This window comes from Gossypium arboreum, chromosome 7, assembly GCF_025698485.1.
Source record: "Gossypium arboreum isolate Shixiya-1 chromosome 7, ASM2569848v2, whole genome shotgun sequence".
Lineage (NCBI taxonomy): Eukaryota > Viridiplantae > Streptophyta > Magnoliopsida > Malvales > Malvaceae > Gossypium > Gossypium arboreum.
In genome coordinates this window covers 58302252-58323282 of record NC_069076.1, presented here as the reverse complement: position 1 = coordinate 58323282, position 21031 = coordinate 58302252, and the positions used below count along the sequence as shown (strand labels likewise).

Below are 21031 nucleotides of genomic sequence, written 5' to 3'. Positions count from 1 at the left end.
GAGGGTGGTAATGGGTGCTGATGGCTAATTTGGTTTCTTGGAGGCGATGTAATTCTTGCCAGAAAATATGCATGAAGCGTAGATCACAATCAGTGACAATGAAGCAGGGAATACCATGGAGACGGATAATGTTTGAGACAAATGCAGTGGCCACCTTTTCACGGGAAAAATGATCGATAAGAGCCACAAAATGACCATATTTCGAAAGACGGTCAATGACCACCATAATGACTGATTTTCCCTTCGAAAGTGGAAGACTAATGATAAAATCCATAGAAATGTCTTCGAAAACCAATTCGGGGATTGGCAATGGTTGAAGCAAACCAACAGGTGGAAGAAATGAGTCTCTCTTTTGTTGACATGTTTGACAATCCTTGACAAACTGCTGGACATCCTATTGCATACCTTTCTAGAAAAAATTGGAAGACAAACGATGAAAAGCCCGTGTGACACCGACATGGCCACCAATCGAAGATGAGTGAAATTCTCGAAGCAATTGGGGGTGGATGGGAGAATCTGCCAAAAGTACCAAACAACAGCGAAATAGAAGGCCGCCATCTTTGTAATTGTATCTCGGTAAAGCATCAGGATTGGATTGAAGATGTTGTTGTAGTTGTTGGAGTTTTGGGTGGGAATGATTCGCGTCTTGAATAATGGTGACAACTGAGAAATTGGAGTAGGAGATAGCAAGGGGGGCTGCAGTGGTGACTCAAGATAGGGCGTCAGTGGCTTGGTTCTATTTGCCAGGGCAGTAGATAATCTGGAAGTCATATCCAACAAGTTTACTCAACCATTTTTGCTGCTCCGGTGTTTGGATGGTTCGCTCAATAAGACTCTTAAGTGACTGCTGGTCGGTTATAATGGTAAAATATCGGCCAAACAAGTATTGATGCCATTTGGACACGGCCTGGGTAATGGAAAACATTTCATAGTGATAAGCGGAGGTGGATTGCAGTCGGGAACTTAATTTCTGGCTGCAATAGGCGATTGGGTGACGAGCTTGGGAGAGAACGGCGTCGATTCCAATTCCAGAGGCATCGGTTTCAAGGACAAATGGCTTAGCAAAATCTAGTAGTTGGAGGACCAGTGTTGAGTCCAATAATTGTTGCAATTGAGAAGAGGTCGGGGTGACGGACGAAGACCAAGTGAAACTGTCTTTTTTAAATAAGTTAAAGGACCAACCACTGTAGCATAATGGTGGATATATCGACGGTAGTAACCTGCAATACCCAAAAAACGACGGACGTTATAGACTGATTTAGGAACGGGCCAGGAAAGGATGGCTTGAATCTTATCTAGATCAATGGAAACTCCTTGGGTCGAGATGTAATGGCCCGAATAACTGATTGAAGTCTTGCCAAACAAACATTTGGACGGCCTAGCAACTAATTGATAGGCTCGGAGTAACTGGTGTACTTGGGTAATGTGTGAAAGATGGGTCGTCCAAGTGCTGCTGGAGATTAAAATATCATCAAAGAATACCAAGATGAAGATACGGAGGAATGGCCAAAAAATATTTGTCATCAAGCTTTTGAACACCGACGGTGCGTTGGTTAAGCCAAAAGGCATAACCAAAAATTCGTAGTGGTCATCGTGGGTGCGAAAGCCAGCTTTACATTCATCACCAGCCTGAATGCATATTTGATGATATCCGACGATGAGATCCAACTTGGAAAAGAAACAAGCGTCATACAATTCGTTAAACAGTTCATCAATGGAGGGAATCAGAAATCAATCTCGAATAGTGATGGCATTAAGGGCTCGATATTCAACACAAAAATGCCAAGTGTCGTCTTTTTTGTGAACAAGTAGTACATGTGACAAGAACGGGCTTATACCGGGTCGGATGATGCCATCATTTAACATTTCTGTAACCATCTTCTCTACTTCTCTTTTTTGAAAATACAGGTATCGGTATGGTCGAACCTGTATTGGGGCGACCTGAGGTGACAAGGGAATTGCATGATCGTGGGATCTAGATGATGAAAGGCCCCATGGTTTGGTAAACATGCCAGAAAAAGAATCTAATAGTGATTGTAGCTTTGATGGGTAAACTAGGACCAGGCTTGGTTGAGGAGGATCGAGAAGTTCGAGGTGAAAAAAATCGGCAATACCTTGTTTGGTAGATAACTGTTGTAAAAACTCAACAATACCTTGTTGTACTCGGCAATACCCAAGATCTTTGTTACCAATGCGATGAGAAGTATAATTGGCGTAGGCTATTGTACTCTGATTGGGAAGTCGTTGTGGAAGAACTTGAATGTAGAAGTTGCATAATTTGTTATTACAGAATCCAGTGTGGCTAACCAAGCGACACCCAACACTATGTCCCATAATTGCAAGGGAAGAACATATAAATCAATAGAGATGTCATGGCCTTGGATGTGGAAAGGAACTTTGTGACTAATGCCAATGCATACCAATCGATTACATTGCCGACTATAACATGACACTGTGGAGTTGTTTCAATTCGTAAATTGAGAAAGGAGGCCACCTGCGTCTGGATAAAATTATAGGTGCTTCCACCATTGAGAAGAACCTGAACTGGGTTGTCGTGGATGTGTCCGATAAAACAAAGAGTAGTAGTGGAACACCCACCGGCTAAAACATTGTAGGAGATAGCGGAATTGATAAGAACTTCCTCCAACTGTAATTTCTTAACGAGAGCTTCGGAGGTGGAACATGGTGATATTGGGTTCAAGTCAAGGAGCGGAAGAGTGGGTGGTTTATCATCGAAAAGGAGTAATTGGGGCTTGGCCTTACATTTGTGATCCGAAGTAGACTTCTCATCGCACTGGTAACAAAGACCTTGGGATCAACGATAGGCGGCCTCGGCTGGAGAAAGGCAATGAAAAGGAATCTTAGTGCCCGTCGAAAGGCTAGTTGGACGTCATAGGCTATGGTTGTAGTGTAGGTTATGAACCAGAAGGGGAACGTGGGTTGGCCAGGAGAGGTTTGCTATTCCCCAAGGTTGTCTTCATGGACCCTCTCTCGATAGCGAGATGTTGTTCATGAATTTCGGCCAACCCAATTGTGTCTTCAAGCTGAGTTGGTTTGTGGACCAAAACAACTGCCTTGATATCAAATCGAAGACCTGAGATGAAACACTGGACCAAAAATAAGGGAGGAAGAAACATTGTATGATTGGTGATGGCCTCGAAGCGTGCACAATATTCACTCACTGTGGTAGTTTGTTGAAGCTTAGTGAGTGGTCCTTCTAGTGATTCCAGATCAGGAGGTCGAAATCGTTTAATCAAGGCTTCGGTGAAATGGGTCCAATTAAATAGTTGACAGTTTTGATACATCCTATCGAACCACTCGGCGACATCATCATCGAGGTAGTTGGAGGTGATTGTCAACCGGTCAAGTTCTTAAATGTTGTAAAAAGTGAAATAGCGTTCAGCCTGGAGAACCCATCTATTTGGGTTAGATCCAGAGAAGCGAGCAAACTGGATAGGTGCTGGTTTGTAAACGCCCAGAGGGTTTGAGCCTGCTGGAGATGAAGTAGTAGAACTCGATTTGGAAGGGGGGAGTCGATGTAGGTGGACAAAGTCGGTTCAAAATTTCTTGTAACATTTGTTGGTGGGAAGCAAAAGAGGTGGATAGGGAATCAAGGTCTTTGCGCAAGGATGTTTGGGATTGTTGGACAGATTTCATGGATTCATCGAGAAGTTTCAGACTCGTTCCATCAGTTAGCTGTGCTGATGGTCAATGAAAGCACCAAATGGAATGAACTGGAAAGGAAAAGGGAGCAAAATTTGTTTGACAAATTTAGGATTGTATGACTACCCTATCATTGCATGGTTTCTTATACTGTTCAGATTTGGTTAGGCTTGCTGACGTGTATTAGATGACAAAATTCGCAAGCCTGGGTGGTTGTTTGTGCTGGCGTGAGCTCCTCCTGGGATCATGTGGTTCTTCATGTGGCTTGTTGGGCTGGTGGCATTACTGGCAGTGGGCTGGGTCACAACACTCGCTCACCAGCAAACACTAATCTCAACTCAGGCAAACAGAAATCCACAACACCAATAGCAAACATTAGAGACTGGAGGTAGTTTTCCTTTTTACCTCTTGTCGGCATCTATTTTCTTTGTTCATAAAACCAAAAGAAAGGGGTCTGAGACGAGCTTTCAATTCAGCGACGGGTCATTGGACTTAAGTTGCGGGAAAGCGAAGATCCTTAGGCTTTGATCATCATTTAAAAAAAAATTATTTCTCAAAACATCAAAAAGAAGTGCATAATAAAAAAAAAAAAGAAAAGAAAGTAAAAGGAGATAGTTTTATAATAATAATAATAATTGAAACCATGGATATTCCGGCAAGCCATCGTCCTCTGAGCAGACACGTTCTTGAAATTTTTGAGGCTCTGGGCCAATTAATATATTGAGCTCCTTTTAAAAAATTATAAAATATAATATAATAAAATAAAAATATATAATAGTAATTTTATTAAAATAATATATTTTATGACATTAAGTAAATAAGATATTTTCTAACAAAATAAAATATATATATATATATTTTTCATTCAATTTACTCCTATGTCATCAACTACAAAAACACAAAAAAAAAAAGTTTTATAAGCATTCCAAGATACAAAATCATTAATGGTAACATTAACATCAATGTTTTCCAAAAAATCCTTCTCTATTGATAAAATTGCTAGATCATTCAATTGTTCTTGTGACGTTGACGACCTCAAATAGGTCTTGATTAACTTTAGATTTGAAAAACTTCTTTCAGTTGATGCTATAGTCACAAGGACCGTTAAAAAAAATCTATAAGCGATTGAAACATTCGAATAGCAACTTGCAAATTTGACAAACTCAAGAATTTTAGTGGCTGACATTAATTCATTTAGTAAAGTAAATTGCTACACTTTCAATTCAAAGAAAAAATCATTTAAATCAACATATTATGAATTACCATGAGAAAAAGGTAGAGTGAAAAGTAACACAATATTCTCTTAATTCTTTTTCATCCAATGACTTTGACTTGTTTGAATCAAACAAAAATCCAAAAATACTTTCAAATATTTTTAGTTGCTCAAATTTGCTCTTCAAAGAAGTAATTGTCATGTTTAAAATAACTAAAAAATAATCAACTCTAAATAATTCATCAGTTGACTGAATTTCTTCATCCTCTTAGTTATTCTCATCAAATTGTTTTTTTTTCTTTCTAATAACACGACGCTTTGTTAGAAGAGTGGGCTCTACATTCATATCAAGTGCAATACTTTTAGCAATATTCATACTAGAAGTAAAGCCTTCATCTCTATACTTTTCAGAATATGACAATACACCTTCTAATTGCTTTATGGTGGTGTCAATGTACATAGACTTGGATTGCAATTTTATGCTCACCATATTTATAGCAAATAAAATTTCATACCAAATTACCATACCAAGAAAAAACTCAAAACTCTCAAGTGCATTGACCAAACTCTCCACTTCACTCTTTGACTTTGCATCATCACAATATTAATATAATTTCGACAAAGCCAATCTTATTTGGGGAGTTTGAAATCTAATAGCTTTAACATTTTTAATTCGACTCTCCCACCGAGTATTAGATAAAAATTTCACAATTAATTCAGGGACATTGTCAAGCAAAATTTTTCATATAACGACCTGGTTTCCAGTGGTATCAAAAATTACAGTTCTGAAATGTCATTTTCATAAAATGTGTTCGTAAATATTAATATTTAATATTTAATATTTATGAGACTAGTATAGAAACATATTAAAGTTGGTCTGGTAATTTTGCTTAATTGATAATAAATTAAGGTACAAGTGTAATTATACTAAAGTCAATTGGGGTTGAAAATTATGATAATTATGATTTGAGATCTCATTTTCATAAACCGAGCCAATAAATATTATTAAATAATATTTATGAGTTAATTTTAATTTTACATTAAATTTTAATCGGATAAATTTACTAATTGGACAATTAATAAAAGTATAAGTGTATTGGTTCTAAAGTCAATGATTTTAGAAATTAATGTATCAGATCTCATTTTCGTAAACTAGATTTGTATATAAAATATTTACAGAATTAATTTTTAGGCAAATTAAATTTTAGTTAAGTAATTTCAGTATGCTTAGTACTTAAATTAAGTACAGGGACTAAATTACATAAGTAAAAATTTAATTTATAAAAATATTATAGTTTGAAATTAAATAAAGGGGTTAAAGTGAAATTAACCACTAAAATTCATTGATACAAACAAACGTTAAAAAAGATAGAGAAGAAAGAAAAGTTATAAAATGAAATTATAATAAAGAAAACAGAAGAATAAGAAGGGGTAGTTATAGTGGATGGAAAGAGAAAAAGAAAACTTCTCTTTTTCAAACCATAATTTTGAAGCAAAATTAGGGCTTTCAAAGTTTGAAGCTTAAATTGGTTTCTACTATTTAATTATTTTTTTCGTTTTTAGAATCTCGGTATTATAAGTTAATTGATCCATATTGTAATTTTTGTTATTGTTAAAATTTGAAGACGTTACTTTAGTTGAATGTTTGAAATTTTGGTGTTAAATGATTAACTTTTTAAACTTAGATTTGCAAAAGAGACTAATTTATAAAGTTTAATTGTTAGTTTTGGATATAGGGACCAAAGTGTAAATTTTCAAAAAATTGGTATGAATTTTTACTAATTATTGATATTAGAGGGCCATAATAGGATGTATTGAAATCTTTTTAAAAATTTGTACTCAAATTTGAAAGATATAACCATTTCGGTTTTAAGGACTAAGTTGAATAAAATGCAAAATTTTAAGAAAATTATGAAAAATATTAATAGGAAGAATTATGCATTATATTGAATATTATAAGACACTTGAGATTGATAATTGAAATAAATTATTATATAAATCGAGATTTGAGCTAATTGGGGAATAGGTGAGGAAAAGTCAATTTTTGGCGGATTTTCATCAAGTAAGTTCATATGGAACTTACTTTATTAATTAATGATGCATTTTTGTTATATTGTTTTGCTTACTATTTGAACTATTATTTATATAATTTTTGTGACAACAAATGATTAAATAAAAAAATATTAATTAAACGATTACGATACGAATAGCTTGAAGTTTACGGTAAGAAAATTCTTCGGTGGATGTTTATTAAATTCTATATGTTTTGATAATTTATATTATTTATTGTTGAAATCCAATGCTAAGAAAGAATTGATTTATTTTGAAGTAGTTTATATAGAATTGATTTACATATATTAATCAGATTGAAATCGAATAAGAGCATGTTTGTATCCTTGTAACATTTGATATGCTTTAGATGCTGACAAAAGTAAGTTTCAAATGCTATCCAAGTAAGTTTTAAATGTCATCCAAAGCATGTTTTAATGCTAATATTGTAGGCAAATAAGTGTTTATGTTAAATTAAATGTTAAGATTAAATAAGTGTTTATGTTGATTTTAATGCTAATTGTCGAAACCTTTTTTTTGAAAACAGGGTCGACTTTAATTTTGAAAACGAAAACAAACGTGGGAGTCGCCACCAATCATTTTTTTATGAGGTGTGATCGGATCACCTCGCAATTTGATCATTTTAATAAGAAGTTCGATTCATCAAAACGATGATTTTGGTCTACAAAATCTAGAAAATGGGTTCGGGAGTCAGTTACATACGATGAAATATTAGCACCCTCGTAACGCCCAAAATTGGTACCTAGTTGATTAATTTAATGTTTTAGTGTCGAGAATTGAGAATTTGAAAAGATTTTAAAAATATGATCCTTTGTTAAAATATTATTTAATTGAAAATTTTTCGAGAAAAGGGAGTATTTCATGTTAATCGAGAAAAAGAATTACGTCCCGTAAGTTAGGACGTAATGTCTTAAATCCTCGAAACGAGAATAAACATCTAAAAATTTATTTTAAAAGACATTCGATTATCTCGGTTTAGAAAGAAATCGTATTTCGTAAGTTAGAACACGATCTTTTTGTAATTCCCAAGATTATTTTTTAAAAATTTTAAAAAATTCGTTTGTTCGGATTTGTCAAGAAAATCGAAACCCCCCAAGTTAGGGTACGATTTTTTTGAAATAAAAAACATGGAATATTGCTTATTTTAAAGAGCGTGATTATATGTGTCAAGATTAATGTAACACCAATTGTAAATAAATCACGAGATAACATGCGTAATAAAATAAATGCATAAAAATTAATAAAAGATAAGCATAAAATAAAGGAATTAACACAACAAACGAGATGATTACAGATAAAAGAGAAAAAACTAAAACTAAAAATAGTAAATAATTACGTAAATAAATAATATATAAACAGCTTGAGAAATAATAATATTAATAAGTATAAAAATAATAATGTTTGAAATAATAAAAAATCATATAAGTAACAAGTAATAAGCATAATACTAGTAACAATAGTAAATAATCTAAATGTGAAATTATGAGAGTATATAAGTAAATATAATAAAATGATAAAATAAATATATTTACAGAAAACATTAGGTAAACTCTCAAAAGAAATATAATAATAGTATTAATAATAATAATAATAGTAATAATAATAGTAATAATAATAATAATAATAATACAATGTTAAATTAATTAATTTAAAAATAAAATAGTAAAATAACCAAAAAAATGACTAAAATTGAACTCAAAATAGAAATTTGGTTCAAATTAAAAAAACATAAAAAGAAAAGGACTAAATTGAACGCCCGAATAACAAGGAGGGACCAAAATGGGAAATAATCCTCACTCTCCAAAACGCACAGCTTCAAATTGGACCAAAATGTAATCGAAATAAATCGTAGGGTAAAAAAATAAAAAAATAAAAAAACTTAATTGCAAAATAATTAAAAAGCGGAAGGGCTAAATGTGTAATTAGCCCATCCGTAAAAAATACGCGGATCCTAGGCATGGAGCGGGTCAGAGGTTGAAATGATGTCGTTTTGGTGCCTAAGAGGCTTGCCCAAAACGGCATCGTTTTGGAGACAAATTTAAGGTAAAAATTGTAGAAAAAGATCATTTTCAGCCCCCCTTTTCCAAAAAATCTGAAATTCTCTCCCCCTCTCCCCTTTGCCTGCGAACTCCGGCTTAGCTCCAGTCATCGGCCACAGCGCCGGCCGCCTGTCGCCAGCGACGGAGCCTTCGTCTACGGCGTCCGGAAGGCCAAAAATTCCCCTTTTTTTGGATGATTCGAAAAAGGTAAGTTTTTCCTTTTTTATTCTTTCTTTTTGATATATATGTATATATAACAAATTCGAAAAAATGAAGAAAATAAAGAAAAAATAAAAAATACCCTTAATATGTTTTTGGACCTTGTTTTTCTCCCTGCTTGCTGTTTTCTTTTGTAGTTAGTTTCTATGTATGTTTGAAACACTGTTCTTGATATTTCATGTATGTCCAAAAAAAAATACATTTGATTTATAATGGCTTTTATAGCCATTTACAATGCTTTTTGATCTATTTTTTATGTTTGCTGTCACTGTTGCTTGTGTGCAGGTGCAACTTGAAGGCGGTGGAGCAGTGGCGTGGTAATGGCGGTGGCAGAGGCAATGGCAGAGGCGATGCAGCAGGCCTAGGGGCTAGGGTTTGGGGCGAGGGCACTAGGGTAAATTTTTTTTTTATGTTTTTTGGTTTTGGGCGGTATTAGGCTAAATTGTTTAGGTTTTGGTTCTGGGCTTGTTTGGATTTTGGTATTTGGTTTTTGTAATTGGGTTGGTTTAGGACTGGGCTGTTGGATTGTAATTTATTTTGTTTTTTTAAATTATGGGCCCCGGGCTGAATTGAGCTTGTACACTAATATTATAGGAGAATAAGTGTTTATGTCGATTTTAATGCTAATTTATATGCGAATAAGTGTTTTTCCAAAGCTGGTTATATCTCATACGTTTCATGCCAATTTAATGTTTTACTTGATTTTTCTGTTATATTATTGTTTCAACGGGAAAGATAAACGAGTGTAATTCAAGGTTGTTCAAATATTGTTGTTTTACACTATTCGGTTCTTACAATATTAATGTTATTTGAGTGTCTGTTAATATTTTAGTCAGAATATTATAAAGTGGGTGAAAGTTATAAACTATGTTGTATGTATGTTCAGTTCTAATGTTCAAAGGATGATGTTTCTATAACCCAAACTATTTCATTTGTGGCTTTTATATATATATATATATATATATATATATATATTGCATTATTTGGTAAGTATATAAGGTGAGTGGTCTTTTGAAATAATATGGTGGAATGCTAAATTTTAAATGAAACAATGTGTTTGAATAATTGCACAAATAATGTGTACTATATGTGAGATTAGCTTTGAAATGAAATTGAGATAATGGTTTTGTATAAATGAGCATGCAATAGAATAAGAAAGATTTTATGACTACATGTCGGGCTGTGCTGAGCACCCCATTTGTCGGTTTAATCGGCCAGCGTAAGGCCCAATGCATTATTACATATCTATTTTCAGTTTTACCAACTAGTGTTGGGCACATTTATTGTCAGTTTTACCTGTCAGCCGCAAGGCGCAATTCATTATTTACAGATTTATCCGTCAAGCACTTGGTGCCAAATTTGGTGTGATTGTTGAATTCGTGTAGACGTCTAAATTTGAGTCACATTAACAAGGAAAATGAAGAGAATGAATGAGAATGGGAATTAACATGTGAATAATGAAGGATACTAAAGTTAGAATGAAATAAGATATATATATATATATATATATATATATATATATATATATATGGTTATTTTATGAAGTAAAAAATAAAATGAGATGCTTCATATTAGAAATTCTAGAAAGATTTGATGAATGTAGTTCCGAAAATACGAAAGCTACATGTTTCTTTGTATATTTTTTATGGTATTTAGATTGCGTACTTGGCTATTTCGTAATATGTTTAAATATTCAAATTATAGAAATGCTATGGGGTTTTACTCATCGTATGATTTGTTTTCTGTTGTGTGCTCAGGTTAGGTATTCATTGATCCGATAATCCCAAACTTAGCATTGGTGAATGGTTCTTTTCATTCTTGGCATGTACCTAGGATGTTTAATATTTTGAATGGTCATTTTATTTTTAGTTAGTCTTTTTGAGATTATGTAAGTATGCATGTGTGTGATGGTAATAATTGTGATTAGTATTTTGATAGGTTGCCTTGGTTTGATACTTAGGTATGTGATGGTTGAATGTATATGTGTGTATATTGAATTCTTGATACATCACTAAGGGTATATTGACATGAATGAATGTGGTCAATTAACTAGTTTTCAAATGAAGTTTTTGAGTGCCAATTGTGGCATATTGGTTAGACTCTTAAGATGATTGTACCGATGACGATTTGAGTTTAAATTAAATGCTTTTGAATAGGTTAAAGTTGATGTAAATGGTAGCTTGTGGTACAAGTGTCACATGGTTAAATTACATGTTTTAGCACAAAATTTTCCAGGAGCACACGGTCTGACACATAGCCATGTGCCACACACGGGCTGGACTTTTTCACATGGTCTAGGGACACGGTCGTGTGTCCCCTGTTATCAAATTTTTTCCCCACTTCTTATTTTGTTTCAAATCAATCCCTAATCTTTCCTAAATTGTTTTTTAGCTTCCGTATATTCAATATTTATTTGAATTAGATTAAAAATGATCATTCGCGTGCCTGTATGTAATTATTTAGTAATTATTTACTTCTTTTAAATTGTAAATTGTTTGTATTTGATTGGTGATTGCTTGTAGCACCTTATTACTCAGGTCTGGCGATTGAACCGAGATATGGGTGTTACATTCCATCTTTTTGTAGAACTTGCAAATAATGAATATATGCGTTGAACAATTCCAAAAAATGAAATAGCTCTAATGCAAGAATATGCCATATCACTAAGAGTAAGATACAGGCTATATGACAAGCACAAGGCATATATAATGTTCTTGTGTTTATTTTAAGAAATCACTTTTGAACACCTTGGTGCTTCCCTTTCATATTGGAACATTTATCATAACCCTGACCCCTTACGTCATCAACATTAAGATCAAGAGACTTAAAACATCTTGTAATTCATTAAAAAGTCCCAATCCAGACATATCATCTACATTCAAAAACTCTATAGTTACTCTATTTTATTTTATTAATTGACATATTCACACATCGTACACTATGACCAAAAGGGAAATCAATTCATTTCGAATTTTATACTTAAGATAATGATAATGAATTTCACGATTTTGAATGCGTCTAACATGATCTTGCATTATCACATTGAATTCTGCAATCATTTCAATCAATCCCAAGAAATTACCATTGCTATCTTGATAGAGTTTTTCATTTGATCCTCGAAAAGCCAAATTATGAGTAGCAATATATTTCACAACTAAAAATATTCTAAGTAAAACTTGCCTGTATCGGCTTTTATCATTTGTTTCATTTTTATCCAACTTTACTCTCATTTCATTCCAAGTATTCATATTACTCATATGCTCAGGACTTTTTTCATGCTGTTTGAGCCTTTCACTAATATGCCTCCAATCACTTAAACCCTCATTTGCTAACAAACTTTTGTTACTAATAGATTTAAACAACTTACAAAAAAAAAAAACACATTGTCAACATGTTTGGAATAAACCAACCATTCTCTATCGCTAATCTCACCATTGCTCAACTTCCTAGAAAAATAAGCATATGAAAAATGTCTATTATTATTATCGAAAGGAAAATCAAGATTTATTTATCTCATAGGCCCTTTTTCAACTAAAATGTCCCTTGTCTTGTTATCAAGATTAGCCTAATTTCTAAGATCATTAATATCCAAAGAAGGAATTATTTGTTCTTCATCAATGCCAATATCAAGAGGAATTGTTTGTTCATCATTAAGACCAAGATTTTCAATGTTGATACATGTGGCACATCATTAGGCTCATTTAGAACATTAATTTCATCATTCTCATGGACATCATTATGCAAACTTTCATTTGATTGATCCAAATTTTCATTAAAAACACATTTTAAAAAAAATGAATTTATCAATAGCACCTTGTTGTGATTTTTTTAACTCTTCAGCACGTTTTCTCTTTTTTCCTTTTTCACTTCCAAATAAATGTTTTTTAGGCAACAGATACTCAAGTAACACAAGAAAATAAAACAATAGCACTCGATAAAAGAATCTTAAGTTGAATATTTGCTTTTCAAAACAAAACTTGATGTTTTCGATGTTATTTGAAATTATGGGAGATATTTTTGCTCCATAATAAAATGTGATTTACTCCAAAAAAAAATCTACATGAATAAAATTTTATTTTTATGGGATTATATTTAAATATTAAAATTGAAGTCACATTTTTAAAATTAAGATAATATATGGTTAATAAAATATTAATTTTGGGGTGTTACGAGAGTGCTAAATTTTCTTTTCACATAAGATTTTTAAATTTAAAATTTTCTGCAGATTTGAAATTATCTTTTAAAAAATTAAAATTCTTTTTAAAAAAAATCGATTTTACAAGTGTCCAATCATATAAGCAAAAAAAAATAAAAATAAAAAGTCTGCAACAACTCCCTTTTTAATTTAAACTCCTGTTTTTAAATAAAACCTTGTGTTTTGTCAAAATAAAAAAAAAATTATCAAGCTAAATTTTTTTTATTTTCCACCGAAAAGGGTCGCAACATTAACCGTTTATTTCACTTATCGAAATTTACTTGTTTCAGTAGTAGTATCAGGCCATCTTTGTACTAATCTAAATATGTATTTTCCTTAAAAATAAAGAAGTTCTCACATATTAACCTTGTCTTATTAGGCCAAATATCATGAAAAAGTATGTCTATTTTCATGTTTTATTATTATTACACTTTTATAACACTTTACCTTTAATAAATTTTTGTAATATCCCATACTCTGTCTGGTCACTAGACTCGAGCTATGGAATACTACATTAGCCATTTAAATGAATCTTTGGCCAAATACCAACCGAACCTCTAACACACCGTACAAAACAAGTTCAGATTTAAGAAAACTCAAGCTCGCGAACTCCCATCGCTTGCTTCATGGTACGCATCAGTAGTAATATACGAACCCCCAAGCATGCAAAACAATACACCCTGCGAAACACAGTAATTCAACTATTAGACATCAGGGTTCGCACCTTGCTCAGCTCACGCATTCTAAGTCTTCGCAGAGTAAGCCCTCTTAAGCAGGGTAAGTCTCATGAATGACCCCTACGCATTTAGATTCTGCAAACACGTTTTCGCAGGGTCTCTCCTTTTCCCACATTTCAATAACTATTAAGGGTTTGGAGGTAGTAGTTCACTAATCGTTAAAGTTCGCACTTTGCACAGTTCGACAACCTTGTTACTTTGCAATAATTTTGGCGAACTTTGTATAAGTTAGATAGTTCTAACTATTTCATGCTTTTGCTTATGGTGAACATTCTGTTAGAAATTAAATACTTAAGCATGAATTTGTTATTTAAAGGACATCAAACTAGGATTGGACTAAATTCATATACTTAAAATTAAGGTATGTATATATATAGTTTTATCGGTTCATAAGAGGTAATAAAAATATAAAGAAAAAAATTAAGTCCTAGAACAATCGGTGAAGTCAATAGAAAGAAAGATATCTCTAAGCCCAAGCTGAATCCCACATTGCCTTTAAGTCTAAAGTTTGTTTCTACCATCTATCCAGCGTTTATGCTTCGTTTGGATCACTCGCTTCGCTGTTACACACTGTGCAATCTAAATGTCGGCAATGTTTAGAAAGGAGTGTGTCAGCTTTTGCGAACTTAGTGAATGTACAAGAAAATCGCATAACACACACAAAAACATAAGTTAAACAACAGTTTTAACAAAGTTACTGTTCTATAAACTAGGTTTGTCATATTTATGCGAAGCCTGGTTCTCGGCTACCTACCGTTAGCTAGTTTAAAACAATAAAACATAATATTTTGGAACACACAATCTTATTCGCATGTTCTTTCCAGTTAGATAAACGAATTTCATTAAAACCTCTCAATTTGACTCAAATAGTTCAACATATCCCATAAGTGAGTATTAAACTAACACTCTTAACACACCTGCATCTCCCATTAAATGGAGCTTGGCTTGTCATTCCCTTATTTCTCCTAACCTGTCTTAGGGCTTCTCGCCCAAATCGCAAAACATAAATGTGAGTAATCATAATCCTATAACATGTCATTATATCCAACGATTTAAACAAGATTATAGTGTCAATACACATACTTAAACATAGAGCTCACAAATTATGAGGAGCTCGCAAAACACTGTTCATATCTAGCTCGCAATATAGAGTTCGCATATCACTATTTATAAAACACATACTTAACACAATCAAATCACAAAATAGAGTTTAGAGAAAACTTACTCACGAAACTTAGGGTAAAGCCTTAGGCTCTTGATTAACTCTATGGTTCGCACACACAAGTGGTAACCCTTGAACCCAAGTTGTCGCATCGTCATACGCAATGATCTTGTGACCCACTTGTTGAGCGTTGATCTCGATGCAGTGTATGCTTCTGAGTTCCCCGAGTACTTGTATATAATATCTGTTCACCTGATGTTGAAAGATCCTGAATCGAAAAAGTTATTCATGGACTAAAGATTCGCGAGCAAAGATGATTGTATCGCTGCTATCAAGTGGTATAGTATGATAATGTTGGTTGACTACAAAGTCATTGACTTTAAATTAAAAATATATGTTGGCAAGTGTTGGAGGTCGGTAGAATGGTGTAAGTGGTGAGTATGAGCTCCATTTATCCAGAGGTTCCAACTATGAGAGATACGTAATTATGTTGGGCCTCATACGTGCACTTCTGCACGTATGATGCAAGACCACTACAATCTTGATTCGAAAACTATCTACAACTGCATCATGCCAATAGTTAAAGACATGCCCACCATTACTGTATTGGTGTTGATTGTCGAAATGTAAGAACAGTTCTAGTACCGAGTGTCATATTAGAAGGCATGGTTGGCTAAACAGCAATTGTAAGGAAATTGAAATGCGTCGTACAACGAACTTCAGGAGTGGATATCACAATATAGGAGTATGTGTCAGAGAATGCTGTTAAGTTACAGATGTGACCTTATTACGACTAGGGCGACCAACTATATCTGGGGAAAATAATTTTCCACCAGATGTTTTGGACATTCAATCCATGCGTTCGGGCCTTTCTCCACTGTAAGTCGTTCGTGCAGGTTGATGGGGCCTGGCTGTACAAGAAATATACGCAGATCCTCCTTATTATGGTTGCACAAAATGGAAACTAGAACTTGCTATCGATAAAGTTTTCTACTGTAGAGTCGGAGAACATGGAATCGTGGCAATTTTTTTGATGAACTTGCGGAGGTATGTTGTTACACAAGACAACATTTGTATAATTTCTGATAGATCAAATACAACAACCCATTCTCTATGTATCGCTGTTGGTAGTTGACCGATGGTGTGAAATTAAAAAAACATGATTCCAACCAAGGCTTTCTCTCCAACTGGGCATTTCACAATGCAATATATTTTTTATGCTCTAATGCCCAATTATTTGCATCTTCTTCCCTTTTGTTAATTTCGTGGACTTTTTCGAAATTTTATGGAACGTTTGAAATATCTTGTTTGCACTCGAATTGATGCAACATTGAATCCCTGTCGTACCACTCAACTGTTAAAAAATGAACACGAGTGCGTTAATGCACCACATGAGTGAGTAGACGATAGCTGACGAAGGAATGATAGATGCAACATTTGGGATGCTATATGGCATCCATACGAACTTTATAACTAATAACATGGTTACGGTGACATGATTAAAATACTTAAAATAACATAAGTAAATAAATGAAGTAATTACATGACATTAATATAAATTTATTTTATGAAAATAAATTACACCCTTTCCGACATGTGCTTTGATCATCAGTCAATAGAAAACAAGTGTTTTCGACTTCTCAATATTTAGACAAGTATACCATCTAAAAAAGCAAACTTGTAAGAACATATTTTCATAAACAATAAATCTTGATCCAAGTTTCAAAATTTTTTTTTACCTATTTACAAGTGGGAACATGTGTTCAGTGACCCACTAATGCCAGAATGGCATCCTGTATAACGCCTAGGACTGTTGCTAATACTGTTTTTTCTCCCAAAAAAAGCTCACAATACAATGTTGCTAATATTGCTGATCCCCAACTGTACAAATAAACAACTTACAAATCAAATAATAGAGACAAGTACATCAAGTGGACTTTATTACTTTTTACGTCTGACATAAGTAGCCCTCTGTAAGCTGCGGTATATATACCCGAGAAGCGCACATCTTCTCCCATTCAGTCATATTACTGGATCAGGTTTTGAAATTTGCCTTTAACCAATAAAATTTCAAACTTGTAAATGTAGCTTCTATTGGAAAAAAAACCCGGTTCGAAAATGATTTTCTTGCATGGTGAAAAATTAAAATTTTGAAAATTGACTTGGTTTGTGATATCTATAGCAATAAACCTTAATCGAATTCGTATCTGTGTTTTTGGATAAACGGATTTTTGATGCTTTCTGGCTTTCAAGCAAACGATCTTCTCCACTATTCTCGTACCATGAACTATAACAAGTGTGGGCTAAAACCAATTGAATCAAAATACAGCACTAGAAAAAATTTCCTTTTAGGGGTGAAAATAGAAATTCTCTCTTCTTTAGTAGAAACAGGTAAAATTGTTATTTTGAAAAATATATTTATAAGTTGAGAATAAATTCTGTTTATTTTTTGACAGAATAACATTCTTTCAAAAGTTGTATTAATAGCTCTATTAGTGTCATCTATTTATAGGAAGAAAAAGTGAAGCCCTAGTAGAATTGTAAAGGTTTATTTTAAATGGAAAAACAACATCCTTCTTAGAGTAAGAGAGGGGTGAACGATTCACCATTGTATTTCTACTAGGGTTACCACCCCCTTCATGTTATATGAAGGGTTTTGGGCCTCTCTCACATTGGGTCCAATTACGAGTACTTCCTGAGCCTTTTTGACCTAGTACTCTGTAATGTGACCCAACCTGGTTCAGCTTTTCTATTTCCCAAAATAAAATTTAATATTTACATATTAAATAATTGTATCATCCCAATTTTACTTTAGTAAAATTTTAACGATTTTACCCCTAATAAAATTTCGAGAAAATTCATTCAATATGTCTCAGCATATTCACTATGACTTAATGGTTTATTTTCATTTTCAAGCTTTAAAACAGTCCAAAAACATGAACTCATTCTTCTATCATTTTTTAAGTAATCCTATATAAGATTGCAAATTTCTATTTTCATTTTCATTTTTATTTTTGAAAACCTACATTCATTTTTCAAATGATTTCATTTCCCAATTTCATAGAAAACCACAATCATTCCTGAATGTTTCTCATTTCTCTTTTTCTATTCATTCTGTTCATTTTTATTCAAAGATGCAACTCATTTCTGGTTTCAATTAGCTAGCGGAGGGGCCAATTGGACATAGAAGTTGAGGCTCAAATGATTTATAATTAAGTTCTAGCTTTTCACCCATTAATTATAAGCTCGTTTAGTCAAGAAGTCATTTCACTATAATATCGTGACTAAACTCTCCCTAACAACATACCATTACGAAAACAACTATTTAATGCTTGTCCAATGACCTTATCATTAGTGTATTACCTTCATAGTATATCATTGATCTCTTTGGGATAATATCCGTTCTTCTAATATGATCCTATTTTATCTTATGGTAATCATTAAATCTTCCTTTATGAAAAGTCAATCACTATTAATTAGTGATAAAGTCATCCATCATAAAAACGGACGGCCCGTGACCACGTTTACTTTCATCAACCATGTAATGCCAATGAGAGGATATCATTTACTCATGTTTTGGGCTATGAATTTCACTGTTGTGAATGACACTACATACTACAAAAGTTGTACAGCCAACGCATCAGCTTTCGGTTCCTTATCTATTTGAACTCAAGTCACCATCCACTTAGGATTTAATTATGCTACACTATGAACGTCATAAGTGAATAAATCCATAAATGAATTTAGGATCTATTCTGTTTAGGTCCTATCCGATGTACTGTCAGTCCAGTCAGTCACATATATGTCTATATCTTCTAGGAGTCATCCGCTCCAGTACCCAAGACAAAACATTTCCTTAATTGGACTTCATAGAAGATATATTAGTCTTTTAATCAGTTTGATCATTTTTTATTAGACTAATGACATGTTTAGTTTTGTCTACTAATACAACCTATCTTTTCGTTTTATGATTTATCCATGTAGTACTGCTTAGCATTAATTAAACATTAGACTACCAATAAGCAACATTTATTGCCATTTTACTTTGCGTGAAAAAGCCATTTGAGGACAATAATACAAAGTATATTAATCGTAATAAATGGATTTGTTTTATTAACCAATTTGTTTGAAAAATTATAAGTGTATATTGACGAAAATACTGCATTTAGGGCACCAGATCTAATAGCTTCACCATCATCAGGTGAGTGTCCAAGTAAGTCGTAGTAGAGTGTCGCATGTTCAAACACTTTGCTTGAATTGATGACCGCATCACTGTCAACGGGGAGCTCTAGTTGCAGTGCGACATCTTCTAGTGTGATGGTGCATTCTCTACACGAAAAATGAAATGTGTGCATCTCTAAGCGCTGATGCGGAGATTATGTTTGCCCTCAACTCAAACATCCGGATCAATATCGTTGGTCCAAATCCGACAACATTTACGTAGGGCATAATCGTTCATCCGACCAGTAGCTCGAACCATGGACATGCACCCTCAGCATGCGATACTCACCCTAACCATATTAAATTATTACATTAGTTAAAATCTTCCAATTAAATAAAAAAATTACGTGCAACTTTACATATATACTCGTGAATAAAAAATAACACATTTTTTTACCGGCACATCAATCATCTTTACTGTGTGATTGTTCTCTTATCAAAGAACCCATTTTGATATCTACAGAAACAATAAAAAATTAAATCGTCAATCGAACAAATAAACAATATACAAATAACAAAAACTATTTTTTCCTAACCCATTTTTGTAATTAAATTTTTATATACAATTTTAAATACAAATTATATCTTAATATAAAAATATAAAATTAATATTACAATATAAAAATATATACACTAGTCAAACCAATCTTAATATTAATTTTAACACAAATCTAATCATTCAAACAAAAATATAATGTTGAATGTTATATCTTAAAATATACAAATTAGTATGACAATATAAAAAACATACACTACCAAAACTATCTTAATATTACTTTTAACACAATTCTAATAATTCAAACAAAATTATATAATATTACCTTAATAATAATAATAATAATAATAATAATCTAATATTATTTTAATAATCCTTTAACATAAATCTAATCTAAAATATAAACAATAATTCTTTTTGCAAATTTAATATTACAAAAAATAGTTAACACACCTTAATAATCCTTAATTTTTTCTCCTCAAACCTCCAACAAACACTCAAATTTTTTTGTCTAACCCTCCCTTTTTTTTTTACCATTTGTGGTTGTTGCGGGGGACCAAACCCCCCTTTTGTACTAAAAATTTAAACATAAAATAAATTTAAAATTCAATAATAACAACAGATAAAAAAAAAAGGAGAAAGGGAAATTAAGCAGAAATCGTGATTGATCGGTCACCTTTTTTACTTAATTTCCACATTTTCAGCTTTTTTTCTTATTTTTCCTTTTCTTTAATTTATCTATTCTAAAAATTTCAACTAATACTCCCTACCATTAAAAAATATTTTCTTAATTTGATATTCATAAAAATATGGCAATATATACTGGTTCCGTCGATTGCTCAAACAATACTAAAAAAATATATATTTTCTTAGGGTAATGTCACTGATTGCTAAAATGCCACCAGTTAAACACAATCTGTTTTGCCTATTTTTTAAATAATTTTTCTATCCTATTTCAGTAAAAAAATTATTATTTTTATATTATTAGGGTAAGAAAGCGTATTTTCTTTATCCAT

General features: G+C 32.7%; 1 long non-coding RNA gene across 1 annotated transcript; it reads left to right on the top strand.

The window, feature by feature from the left end:
- The first annotated feature begins 9017 nt into the window (after positions 1-9017).
- On the top strand, positions 9018-9859 carry LOC128295151 (uncharacterized). Its single transcript, XR_008285473.1, has 2 exons — positions 9018-9192; positions 9490-9859. It is a non-coding gene; the product is annotated as an uncharacterized LOC128295151 (long non-coding RNA).
- Positions 9860-21031: the final 11172 nt, after the last annotated feature.